The sequence below is a fragment of the Colletes latitarsis genome, chromosome 14 (assembly GCF_051014445.1).
Source record: "Colletes latitarsis isolate SP2378_abdomen chromosome 14, iyColLati1, whole genome shotgun sequence".
Taxonomy (NCBI): Eukaryota; Metazoa; Arthropoda; class Insecta; order Hymenoptera; family Colletidae; genus Colletes; species Colletes latitarsis.
The window spans coordinates 11,692,018-11,706,637 of record NC_135147.1 but is presented as its reverse complement, the minus strand read 5'-3'; positions in this window follow the sequence as shown (position 1 = coordinate 11,706,637).

The following is a 14,620-nucleotide window of genomic DNA, read 5'->3' as shown; positions in this document are numbered from 1 at the left end:
TCAGTGCGGTATCACATTACTACGTGATTCAAACCAGGGAAAACTAAGGATGTGGCCAACAAGTATGCGGAAAAGTCAAAATCAAGAGCCAGATGCGGGCATAACCCGGACCTAACCGGTGTTATCCTCTAAAATATTGATCGAAACCTCGTTTAATTGTCTGTTTCAGTGTGGTACCACATGACGACGTGATTCAAACCAGAAAAAAAACCCAGGATCTGGCCAACAAGCATGCGAAGAAGGCAAAATCATGTGTCAGATGCGGGCATAACCCAGACCTAACCCAGACCTAACCGGTGTTCTCCTCTAAAATGTGGATCGAAACCAGGTTTAATTGACTGCTTCAGTGTGGTACCACATTACTACGTGATTCAAACCCGAAAAAACCCAGGATCTGGCGAACAAGAATGCGATGAAGGCAGAATCATGAGCGAGATGCGGGCATAACCCAGTCCTAACCCAGACCTAATCGGTGTTATCCTCTAAGATATTGATCGAAACCAGGTTTAATTGTCTGTTTCAGTGTGGTACCACATTACTACGTGATTCAAACCAGAGAGGACCAAGGATCTGGCCAACAAGTATGCGAAGAAGGCAAAATCATGAGCCAGATGCGGGCATAACCCAGTCCTAACCCAGACCTAACCGGTGTTATCCTCTAAAATATTGATCGAATCCACGTTTAATTGTCTGTTTCAGTGCGGTATCACATTACTACGTGATTCAAACCAGGGAAAACTAAGGATGTGGCCAACAAGTATGCGGAAAAGTCAAAATCAAGAGCCAGATGCGGGCATAACCCGGACCTAACCGGTGTTATCCTATAAAATATTGATCGAAACCTCGTTTAATTGTCTGTTTCAGTGTGGCACCACATGACGACGTGATTCAAACCAGAAAAAAAACCCAGGATCTGGCCAACAAGCATGCGAAGAAGGCAAAATCATGTGTCAGATGCGGGCATAACCCAGACCTAACCCAGACCTAACCGGTGTTCTCTAAAATGTGGATCGAAACCAGGTTTAATTGACTGCTTCAGTGTGGTACCACATTACTACGTGATTCAAACCCGAAAAAACCCAGGATCTGGCGAACAAGAATGCGATGAAGGCAGAATCATGAGCGAGATGCGGGCATAACCCAGTCCTAACCCAGACCTAACCGGTGTTATCCTCTAAGATATTGATCGAAACCAGGTTTAATTGTCTGTTTCAGTGTGGTACCACATTACTACGTGATTCAAACCAGAGAGGACCAAGGATCTGGCCAACAAGTATGCGAAGAAGGCAAAATCATGAGCCAGATGCGGGCATAACCCAGTCCTAACCCAGACCTAACCGGTGTTATCCTCTAAAATATTGATCGAAACCAGGTTTAATTGACTGTTTCAGTGCGGTATCACATTACTACGTGATTCAAACCAGGGAAAACCAAGGATCTGGACAACAAGTATGCGGAAAAGTCAAAATCAAGAGCCAGATGCGGGCATAACCCGGACCTAACCGGTGTTATCCTCTAAAATATTGATCGAAACCTCGTTTAATTGTCTGTTTCAGTGCGGTATCACATTACTACGTGATTCAAACCAGGGAAAACCAAGGATCTGGCCAACACGTATGCGAAGAAGGCAAAATCATGAGCCAGATGCGGGCATAACCCAGCCCTAACCCAGACCTAACCGGTGTTATCCTGTAGAATGTGGATCGAAACCAGGTTTAATTGACTGCTTCGGTGTGGTACCACATTACTACGTGATTCAAACCCGAAAAAACCCAGGATCTCGCGAACAAGAATGCGATGAAGGCAGAATCATGAGCGAGATGCGGGCATAACCCAGTCCTAACCCAGACCTAACCGGTGTTATCCTCTAAGATATTGATCGAAACCAGGTATAATTGACTGTTTCAGTGCTGTATCACATTACTACGTGATTCAAACCAGGGAAAACCAAGGATCTGGCCAACAAGTATGCGGAAAAGTCAAAATCAAGAGCCAGATGCGGGCATAACCCAGTCCTAACCGGTGTTATCCTCTAAAATATTGATCGAAACCTCGTTTAATTGTGTGTTTCAGTGTGGTACCACATTACTACGTGATTCAAACCAGAAAAAAACCCAGGATCTGGCCAACAAACATGCGAAGAAGGCAAAATCCTGTGCCAGATGCGGGCATAACCCAGACCTAACCCAGACCTAACCGGTGTTATCCTCTAAAATGTGGATCGAAACCAGGTTTAATTGTTTGTTTCAGTGTCGTACCACATTAGTACGTGATTCAAACCCGAAAAAATCCAGGATCTGGCAAACAAGTATGCGAAGAAGGCAAAATCATGAGCCAGATGCGGGCATAACTCAGTCCTAACCCAGACCTAACCGGTGTTATCCTCTAAAATATTGATCGAAACCAGGTTTAATTGACTGTTTCATTGCGGTATCATATTACTACGTGATTCAAACCGGGGAAAACCAAGGATCTGGCCAACAAGTATGCGGAAAAGTCAAAATCAAGAGCCAGATGCGGGCAAAACCCAGACCTAACCGGTGTTATCCTCTAAAATATTGATCGAAACCTCGTTTAATTGTCTGTTCCAATGTGGTACCACATTACTACGTGATTCAAACCAGAAAAAAACACAGGATCTGGCCAACAAGCATGCGAAGAAGGCAAAATCATGTGCCAGATGCGGGCATAACCCGGACCTAACCCAGACCTAACCGGTGTTATCCTCTAAAATGTGGATCGAAACCAGGTTTAATTGACTGTTTCAGTGTGGTACCACATTACTACGTGATTCAAACACGAAAAAACCCAGGAACTGGCCAACAAGTATGCGAAGAAAGCAAAATCATGAGCCAGATGCGGACATAACCCATACCTATCCCTGACCTAACCGGTGTTATCCTATATAATGTTGTTCGAATCCAGGTTTAATTGACTGTTACTGTGTGGTACCACATTACTACGTGATTCAAACCCGAAAAAACCCAGGTTCTGGCGAACGAGAATGCGATGAAGGCAGAATCATGAGCGAAATGCGGGCATAACCCAGACCTAACCCAGACCTAACCTGTGTTATCCTCTAAAATATTGATCGAAACCAGGTTTAATTGCCTGTTTCAGTGTGGTACCACATTACTACGTGATTCAAACACGAAAAAACCCAGGATCTGGCCAGCAAGTATGCGAAGAAGGCAAAATCATGAGCCAGATGCGGGCATAACCCAGTCCTAACCCAGACCTAACAGGTGTTATCCTCTAAAATATTGATCGAAACCAGGTTTAATTGACTGTTTCAGTGCGGTATCACATTACTACGTGATTCAAACCAGGGAAAACCAAGGATCTGGCCAACAAGTATGCGGAAAAGGCAAAATCATGAGCCAGATGCGGGCATAACCCAGACCTAACCCAGACCTAACCGGTGTTATCCTCTTAAATATTGATCGATACCAGGCTTAATTGACTGCTTCAGTGTGGTATCACACTACTACATGATTCAAACCCGAAAAAACCCAGGATCTGTCCAACAAATATGCGAAAAAGGGAAAATCATGTCCCAAATGCGGGCTTAATCCAGACCTAACCCAGACCTAACCGGTGTTATCCTCTATAACATTGATCGAAACCAGGTTTAATTGTCTGTTTCAGTGTGGTACCACATTACTACGTGATTCAAACCCGAAAAAACCCAGGTTCTGGCGAACAAGAATGCGATGAAGGCAGAATCATGAGCGATGTGAATGCATAACCCAGTCCTAACCCAGACCTAACCGGTGTTATCTACTAAAATATTGATCGAAACCAGGTTTAATTGACTGTTTCAGTGCGGCATCACATTACTACGTGATTCAAACCAGGGAAAACCAAGGATCTGGCCAACAAGTATGCGGAAGAGTCAAAATCAAGAGCCAGATGCGGGCATAACCCAGACCTAACCGGTGTTATCCTCTAAAATATTGATCGAAACCTCGTTTAATTGTCTGTTTCAGTGTGGTACCACATTACTACGTGATTCAAACCAGAAAAAAACCCTGGATCTGGCCAACAAGCATGCGAAGAAGGCAAAATCATGTGCCAGATGCGGGCATTACCCAGACCTAACCCAGACCTAACCGGTGTTATCCTCTAAAATATGGATCGAAACCAGGTTTAATTGTCTGTTTCAGTGTGGTACCACATTACTACGTGATTCAAACCCGAAAAAACCCAGGATCTGGCCAACAAGTATGCGAAGAAGGCAAAATCATGAGCCAGATGCGGGCATAACCCAGTCCTAACCCAGACCTAACCGGTGTTATCCTCTAAAATATTGATCGAAACCAGGTTTAATTGACTGTTTCAGTCTGGTACCACATTACTACGTGATTCAAACCCGAAAAAACCCAGGATCTGGCCAACAAGTATGCGGAAAAGGCAAAATCATGAGCCAGATGCGGGCATAACCCAGACCTAACCCAGACCTAACCGGTGTTATCCTCTAAAATATTGATCGAAACCAGGCTTAATTGACTGCTTCAGTGTGGTATCACACTACTACATGATTCAAACCCGAAAAAACCCAGGATCTGTCCAACAAATATGCGAAAAAGGGAAAATCATGTCCCAAATGCGGGCATAATCCAGACCTAACCTGTTTTATCCTCTAAAATATTGATCGAAACCTCGTTTAATTGTCTGTTTCAGTGTGGTACCACATTACTACGTGATTCAAACCCGAAAAAACCCAGGTTCTGGCGAACAAGAATGCGATGAAGGCAGAATCATGAGCGATGTGAATGCATAACCCAGTCCTAACCCAGACCTAACCGGTGTTATCCTCTAAAATATTGATCGAAACCAGGTTTAATTGACTGTTTCAGTGCGGCATCACATTACTACGTGATTCAAACCAGGGAAAACCAAGCATCTGGCCAACAAGTATGCGGAAGAGTCAAAATCAAGAGCCAGATGCGGGCATAACCCAGACCTAACCGGTGTTATCCTCTAAAATATTGATCGAAACCTCGTTTAATTGTCTATTTCAGTGTGGTACCACATTACTACATGATTCAAACCCGAAAAAACCCAGGTTCTGGCGAACAAGAATGCGATGAAGGCAGAATCATGAGCGAGATGCGGGCATAACCCAGACCTAACCCAGACCTAACCGGTGTTATCCTCTATTATATTGATCGAAACCAGGTTTAATTGTCTGTTTCAGTGTGGTACCACATTACTACGTGATTCAAACCCGAAAAAACCCAGGATCTGGCGAACAAGAATGCGATGAAGGCAGAATCATGAGCGAGATGCGGGCATAACACAGATCTAACCCAGACCTAACCGGTGTTATCCCCTAAAATGTGGATCGGAACCAGGTTTAATTGACAGTTTCAGTGTGGTACCACATTACTACGTGATTCAAACACGAAAAAACCCAGGATCTGGCCAGCAAGTATGCGAAGAAAGCAAAATCATGAGCCAGATGCGGACATAACCCATACCTATCCCAGACCTAACCGGTGTTATCCTATAAAATGTGGATCGAATCCAGGTTTTATTGACTGTTACTGTGTGGTACCACATTACTACGTGATTCAAACCCCAAAAACCCAGGATCTGGCCAACAAGTATGCGAAGAAGGCAAAATCATGAGCCAGATGCGGGCATAACCCAGTCCTAACCCAGACCTAACTGGTGTTATCCTCTAAAATGTGGATCGAAACCAGGTTTAATTGACTGTTTCAGTGTGGTACCACATTACTACGTGATTCAAACCCGAAAATACCCAGGTTCTGGCGAACAAGAATGCGATGAAGGCAGAATCATGCGCGAGATGCGGGCATAACCCAGTCGTAACCCAGACCTAACCGGTGTTATCCTCTAAAATGTGGATCGAAACCAGGTTTAATTGTCTGTTTCAGTGTGGTACCACATTACTACGTGGTTCAAACCCGAAAATACCCAGGTTCTGGCGAACAAGAATGCGATGAAGGCAGAATCATGAGCGAGATGCGGGCATAACCCAGTCCTAACCCAGACCTAACCGGTGTTATCCTCTAAAATATTGATCGAAACCAGGTTTAATTGACTGTTTCAGTGTGGTACCACATTACTACGTGATTCAAACACGAAAAAACCCGGGATCTGGCCAACAAGTATGCGGAAAAGTCAAAATCAAGAGCCAGATGCGGGCATAACCCAGTCCTAACCCAGACCTAACCCGTGTTATCCTCTAAAATATTGATCGAAACCAGGTTTAATAGACTGTTTCAGTGTGGTACCACATTACTACGTGATTCAAACCAGGGAAAACCAAGGATCTGGCCAACAAGTATGCGTAGAAGGCAGAATCATGAGCGATGTGCGGGCATAACCCAGTCCTAACCCAGACCTAACCGGTGTTATCCTCTAAAATGTGGATCGAAACCAGGTTTAATTGTCTGTTTCAGTGTGGTACCACATTACTACGTGATACAAACCCGAAAAAACCCAGGATCTGGCCAACAAGTATGCGGAAAAGTCAAAATCAAGAGCCAGATGCGGGCATAACCCAGTCCTAACCCAGACCTAACCCGTGTTATCCTCTAAAATATTGATCGAAACCAGGTTTAATAGACTGTTTCATTGTGGTACCACATTACTACGTGATTCAAACACGAAAAAACCCAGGATCTGGCCAACAAGTATGCGTAGAAGGCAGAATCATGAGCGATGTGCGGGCATAACCCAGTCCTAACCCAGACCTAACCGGTGTTATCCTCTAAAATGTGGATCGAAACCAGGTTTAATTGTCTGTTTCAGTGTGGTACCACATTACTACGTGATTCAAACCAGGGAAAACCAAGGATCTGGCCAACAAGTATGCGGAAGAGTCAAAATCAAGAGCCAGATGCGGGCATAACCCAGACCTAACCGGTGTTATCCTCTAAAATATTGATCGAAACCTCGTTTAATTGTCTGTTTCAGTGTGGTACCACATTACTACGTGATTCAAACCCGAAAAAACCCAGGTTCTGGCGAACAAGAATGCGATGAAGGCAGAATCATGAGCGAGATGCGGGCATAACCCAGACCTAACCCAGACCTAACCGGTGTTATCCTCTATTATATTGATCGAAACCAGGTTTAATTGTCTGTTTCAGTGTGGTACCACATTACTACGTGATTCAAACCCGAAAAAACCCAGGATCTGGCGAACAAGAATGCGATGAAGGCAGAATCATGAGCGAGATGCGGGCATAACCTAGTCCTAACCCAGACCTAACCGGTGTTATCCTCTAAAATATTGATCGAAACCAGGTTTAATTGACTGTTTCAGTGCGGTATCACATTACTACGTGATTCAAACCAGATAAAACCAAGGATCTGGCCAGCAAGTATGCGGAAAAGTCAAAATCAAGAGCCAGATGCGGGCATAACCCGGACCTAACCGGTGTTATCCTCTAAAATATTGATCGAAACCTCGTTTCATTGTCTGTTTCAGTGTGGTACCACATTACTACGTGATTCAAACCAGAAAAAAACCCAGGATCTGGCCAACAAGCATGCGAAGAAGGCAAAATCATGTGTCAGATGCGGACATAACCCAGACCTAACACAGACCTAACCGGTGTTATCCTCTAAAATATTGATCGAAACCTCGTTTAATTGTCTGTTTCAGTGTGGTACCACATTACTACGTGATTCAAACCAGAAAAAAACCCTGGATCTGGCCAACAAGCATGCGAAGAAGGCAAAATCATGTGCCAGATGCGGGCATTACCCAGACCTAACCCAGACCTAACCGGTGTTATCCTCTAAAATATGGATCGAAACCAGGTTTAATTGTCTGTTTCAGTGTGGTACCACATTACTACGTGATTCAAACCCGAAAAAACCCAGGATCTGGCCAACAAGTATGCGAAGAAGGCAAAATCATGAGCCAGATGCGGGCATAACCCAGTCCTAACCCAGACCTAACCGGTGTTATCCTCTAAAATATTGATCGAAACCAGGTTTAATTGACTGTTTCAGTCTGGTACCACATTACTACGTGATTCAAACCCGAAAAAACCCAGGATCTGGCCAACAAGTATGCGGAAAAGGCAAAATCATGAGCCAGATGCGGGCATAACCCAGACCTAACCCAGACCTAACCGGTGTTATCCTCTAAAATATTGATCGAAACCAGGCTTAATTGACTGCTTCAGTGTGGTATCACACTACTACATGATTCAAACCCGAAAAAACCCAGGATCTGTCCAACAAATATGCGAAAAAGGGAAAATCATGTCCCAAATGCGGGCATAATCCAGACCTAACCTGTTTTATCCTCTAAAATATTGATCGAAACCTGGTTTAATTGACTGTTTCAATGTGGTACCACATTACTACGTGATTCAAACCCGAAAAAACCCAGGTTCTGGCGAACAAGAATGCGATGAAGGCAGAATCATGAGCGATGTGAATGCATAACCCAGTCCTAACCCAGACCTAACCGGTGTTATCCTCTAAAATATTGATCGAAACCAGGTTTAATTGACTGTTTCAGTGCGGTATCACATTACTACGTGATTCAAACCAGGGAAAACCAAGGATCTGGCCAACAAGTATGCGGAAGAGTCAAAATCAAGAGCCAGATGGGGGCATAACCCAGACCTAACCGGTGTTATCCTCTAAAATATTGATCGAAACCTCGTTTAATTGTCTGTTTCAGTGTGGTACCACATTACTACGTGATTCAAACCCGAAAAAACCCAGGTTCTGGCGAACAACAATGCGATGAAGGCAGAATCATGAGCGAGATGCGGGCATAACCCAGACCTAACCCAGACCTAACCGGTGTTATCCTCTATTATATTGATCGAAACCAGGTTTAATTGTCTGTTTCAGTGTGGTACCACATTACTACGTGATTCAAACCCGAAAAAACCCAGGATCTGGCGAACAAGAATGCGATGAAGGCAGAATCATGAGCGTGATGCGGGCATAACCTAGTCCTAACCCAGACCTAACCGGTGTTATCCTCTAAAATATTGATCGAAACCAGGTTTAATTGACTGTTTCAGTGCGGTATCACATTACTACGTGATTCAAACCAGGGAAAACCAAGGATCTGGCCAACACGTATGCGAAGAAGGCAAAATCATGAGCCAGATGCGGGCATAACCCAGCCCTAACCCAGACCTAACCGGTGTTATCCTGTAGAATGTGGATCGAAACCAGGTTTAATTGTCTGTTTCAGTGTGGTACCGCATTACTACGTGATTCAAACCCGAAAAAACCCAGGTTCTGGCGAACAAGAATGCGATGAAGGCAGAATCATGAGCGAGATGCGGGCATAACCTAGTCCTAACCCAGACCTAACCGGTGTTATCCTCTAAAATATTGATCGAAACCAGGTTTAATTGACTGTTTCAGTGCGGTATCACATTACTACGTGATTCAAACCAGGGAAAACCAAGGATCTGGCCAACACGTATGCGAAGAAGGCAAAATCATGAGCCAGATGCGGGCATAACCCAGTCCTAACCCAGACCTAACCGGTGTTATCCTCTAAACTATTGATCGAAACCAGGTTTAATTGACTGTTTCAGTGCGGTATCACATTACTACGTGATTCAAACCAGGGAAAACCTAGGATCTGGCCAACAAGTATGCGGAAAAGTCAAAATCAAGATCCAGATGCGGGCATAACCCAGACCTAACCGGTGTTATCCTCTAAAATATTGATCGAAACCTCGTTTAATTGTCTGTTTGAGTGTGGTACCACATTACTACGTGATTCAAACACGAAAAAACCCAGGATCTGGCCAACAAGTATGCGAAGAAGGCAGAATCATGAGCGATGTGCGGGCATAACCCAGTCCTAACCCAGACCTAACCGGTGTTATCCTCTAAAATGTGGATCGAAACCAGGTTTAATTGACTGTTTTAATGTGGTACCACATTACTACGTGATTCAAACCCGAAAAAACCCGGGTTCTGGCGAACAAGAATGCGATGAAGGCAGAATCATGAGCGAGATGCGGGCATAACCCAGTCGTAACCCAGACCTAACAGGTGTTATCCTCTAAAATATTGATCGAAACCAGGTTTAATTGACGGTTTCAGTGTGGTACCACATTACTACGTGATTCAAACACGAAAAAACCCGGGATCTGGCCAACAAGTATGCGAAGAAAGCAAAATCATGTGCCAGACGCGGACATAACCCATACCTATCCCAGACCTAACCGGTGTTATCCTATAATATGTGGATCGAATCCAGGTTTAATTGACTGTTACTGTGTGGTACCACATTACTACGTGATTCAAACCCGAAAAAACCCAGGTTCTGCCGAACAAGAATGCGATGAAGGCAGAATTATGAGCGAGATGCGGGCATAACCCAGACCTAACCCAGACCTAACCGGTGTTATCCTGTAAAATATTGATCGAAACCAGGTTTAATTGACTGTCTCAGTGCGGTATCACATTACTACGTGATTCAAACCAGGGAAAACCAAGGATCTGGCCAACAAGTATGCGGAAAAGTCAAAATCAAGAGCCAGATGCGGGCATAACCCAGACCTAACCGGTGTTATCCTCTAAAATGTGGATCGAAACCAGGTTTAATTGTCTGTTTCAGTGTGGTACCACATTACTACGTGATACAAACCCGAAAAAACCCAGGATCTGACCAACAAGTATGCGGAAAAGTCAAAATCAAGAGCCAGACGCGGGCATAACCCAGTCCTAACCCAGACCTAACCCGTGTTATCCTCTAAAATATTGATCGAAACCAGGTTTAATAGACTGTTTCATTGTGGTACCACATTACTACGTGATTCAGACACGAAAAAACCCAGGATCTGGCCAACAAGTATGCGAAGAAGGCAGAATCATGAGCGATGTGCGGGCATAACCCAGTCCTAACCCAGACCTAACCGGTGTTATCCTCTAAAATGTGGATCGAAACCAGGTTTAATTGTCTGTTTCAGTGTGGTACCACATTACTACGTGATTCAAACCAGAGAGGACCAAGGATCTGGGGCAACAAGTATGCGAAGAAGGCAGAATCATGAGCCAGATGCGGGCATAACCCAGTCCTAACCCAGACCTAACCGGTGTTATCCTCTAAAATATTGATCGAAACCAGGTTTAATTGACTGTTTCAGTGCGGTATCATATTACTACGTGATTCAAACCAGGGAAAACCAAGGATCTGGCCAACAAGTATGCGGAAAAGTCAAAATCAAGAGCCAGATGCGGGCATAACCCAGACCTAACCGGTGTTATCCTGTAAAATGTGGATCGAAACCAGGTTTAATTGTCTGTTTCAGTGTGGTACCGCATTACTACGTGATTCAAACCTGAAAAAACCCAGGTTCTGGCGAACAAGAATGCGATGAAGGCAGAATCATGAGCGAGATGCGGGCATAACCCAGTCCTAACCCAGACCTAACCGGTGTTATCCTCTAAAATATTGATCGAAACCAGGTTTAATTGACTGTTTCAGTGCGGCATCACATTACTACGTGATTCAAACCAGGGAAAACCAAGGATCTGGCCAACAAGTATGCGGAAGAGTCAAAATCAAGAGCCAGATGCGGGCATAACCCAGACCTAACCGGTGTTATCCTCTAAAATATTGATCGAAACCTCGTTTAATTGTCTGTTTCAGTGTGGTACCACATTACTACGTGATTCAAACCAGAAAAAAACCCTGGATCTGGCCAACAAGCATGCGAAGAAGGCAAAATCATGTGCCAGATGCGGGCATTACCCAGACCTAACCCAGACCTAACCGGTGTTATCCTCTAAAATATGGATCGAAACCAGGTTTAATTGTCTGTTTCAGTGTGGTACCACATTACTACGTGATTCAAACCCGAAAAAACCCAGGATCTGGCCAACAAGTATGCGAAGAAGGCAAAATCATGAGCCAGATGCGGGCATAACCCAGTCCTAACCCAGACCTAACCGGTGTTATCCTCTAAAATATTGATCGAAACCAGGTTTAATTGACTGTTTCAGTCTGGTACCACATTACTACGTGATTCAAACCCGAAAAAACCCAGGATCTGGCCAACAAGTATGCGGAAAAGGCAAAATCATGAGCCAGATGCGGGCATAACCCAGACCTAACCGGTGTTATCCTCTAAAATATTGATCGAAACCAGGCTTAATTGACTGCTTCAGTGTGGTATCACACTACTACATGATTCAAACCCGAAAAAACCCAGGATCTGTCCAACAAATATGCGAAAAAGGGAAAATCATGTCCCAAATGTGGGCATAATCCAGACCTAACCTGTTTTATCCTCTAAAATATTCATCGAAACCTCGTTTAATTGTCTGTTTCAGTGTGGTACCACATTACTACGTGATTCAAACCCGAAAAAACCCAGGTTCTGGCGAACAAGAATGCGATGAAGGCAGAATCATGAGCGATGTGAATGCATAACCCAGTCCTAACCCAGACCTAACCGGTGTTATCCTCTAAAATATTGATCGAAACCAGGTTTAATTGACTGTTTCAGTGCGGCATCACATTACTACGTGATTCAAACCAGGGAAAACCAAGCATCTGGCCAACAAGTATGCGGAAGAGTCAAAATCAAGAGCCAGATGCGGGCATAACCCAGACCTAACCGGTGTTATCCTCTAAAATATTGATCGAAACCTCGTTTAATTGTCTATTTCAGTGTGGTACCACATTACTACGTGATTCAAACCCGAAAAAACCCAGGTTCTGGCGAACAAGAATGCGATGAAGGCAGAATCATGAGCGAGATGCGGGCATAACCCAGACCTAACCCAGACCTAACCGGTGTTATCCTCTATTATATTGATCGAAACCAGGTTTAATTGTCTGTTTCAGTGTGGTACCACATTACTACGTGATTCAAACCCGAAAAAAACCCAGGATCTGGCGAACAAGAATGCGATGAAGGCAGAATCATGAGCGAGATGCGGGCATAACACAGATCTAACCCAGACCTAACCGGTGTTATCCCCTAAAATGTGGATCGGAACCAGGTTTAATTGACAGTTTCAGTGTGGTACCACATTACTACGTGATTCAAACACGAAAAAACCCAGGATCTGGCCAGCAAGTATGCGAAGAAAGCAAAATCATGAGCCAGATGCGGACATAACCCATACCTATCCCAGACCTAACCGGTGTTATCCTATAAAATGTGGATCGAATCCAGGTTTTATTGACTGTTACTGTGTGGTACCACATTACTACGTGATTCAAACCCCAAAAACCCAGGATCTGGCCAACAAGTATGCGAAGAAGGCAAAATCATGAGCCAGATGCGGGCATAACCCAGTCCTAACCCAGACCTAACCGGTGTTATCCTCTAAAATGTGGATCGAAACCAGGTTTAATTGACTGTTTCAGTGTGGTACCACATTACTACGTGATTCAAACCCGAAAATACCCAGGTTCTGGCGAACAAGAATGCGATGAAGGCAGAATCATGCGCGAGATGCGGGCATAACCCAGTCGTAACCCAGACCTAACCGGTGTTATCCTCTAAAATATTGATCGAAACCAGGTTTAATTGACTGTTTCAGTGTGGTACCACATTACTACGTGATTCAAACACGAAAAAACCCGGGATCTGGCCAACAAGTATGCGGAAAAGTCAAAATCAAGAGCCAGATGCGGGCATAACCCAGTCCTAACCCAGACCTAACCCGTGTTATCCTCTAAAATATTGATCGAAACCAGGTTTAATAGACTGTTTCAGTGTGGTACCACATTACTACGTGATTCAAACCAGGGAAAACCAAGGATCTGGCCAACAAGTATGCGTAGAAGGCAGAATCATGAGCGATGTGCGGGCATAACCCAGTCCTAACCCAGACCTAACCGGTGTTATCCTCTAAAATATTGATCGAAACCTCGTTTAATTGTCTGTTTCAGTGTGGTACCACATTACTACGTGATTCAAACCCGAAAAAACCCAGGTTCTGGCGAACAAGAATGCGATGAAGGCAGAATCATGAGCGAGATGCGGGCATAACCCAGACCTAACCCAGACCTAACCGGTGTTATCCTCTATTATATTGATCGAAACCAGGTTTAATTGTCTGTTTCAGTGTGGTACCACATTACTACGTGATTCAAACCCGAAAAAACCCAGGATCTGGCCAACAAGAATGCGATGAAGGCAGAATCATGAGCGAGATGCGGGCATAACCTAGTCCTAACCCAGACCTAACCGGTGTTATCCTCTAAAATATTGATCGAAACCAGGTTTAATTGACTGTTTCAGTGCGGTATCACATTACTACGTGATTCAAACCAGATAAAACCAAGGATCTGGCCAGCAAGTATGCGGAAAAGTCAAAATCAAGAGCCAGATGCGGGCATAACCCGGACCTAACCGGTGTTATCCTCTAAAATATTGATCGAAACCTCGTTTCATTGTCTGTTTCAGTGTGGTACCACATTACTACGTGATTCAAACCAGAAAAAAACCCAGGATCTGGCCAACAAGCATGCGAAGAAGGCAAAATCATGTGTCAGATGCGGACATAACCCAGACCTAACACAGACCTAACCGGTGTTATCCTCTAAAATGTGAATCGAAACCAGGTTTAATTGACTGTTTCAGTGTGGTACCACATTACTACGTGATTCAAACCCGAAAAAACCCAG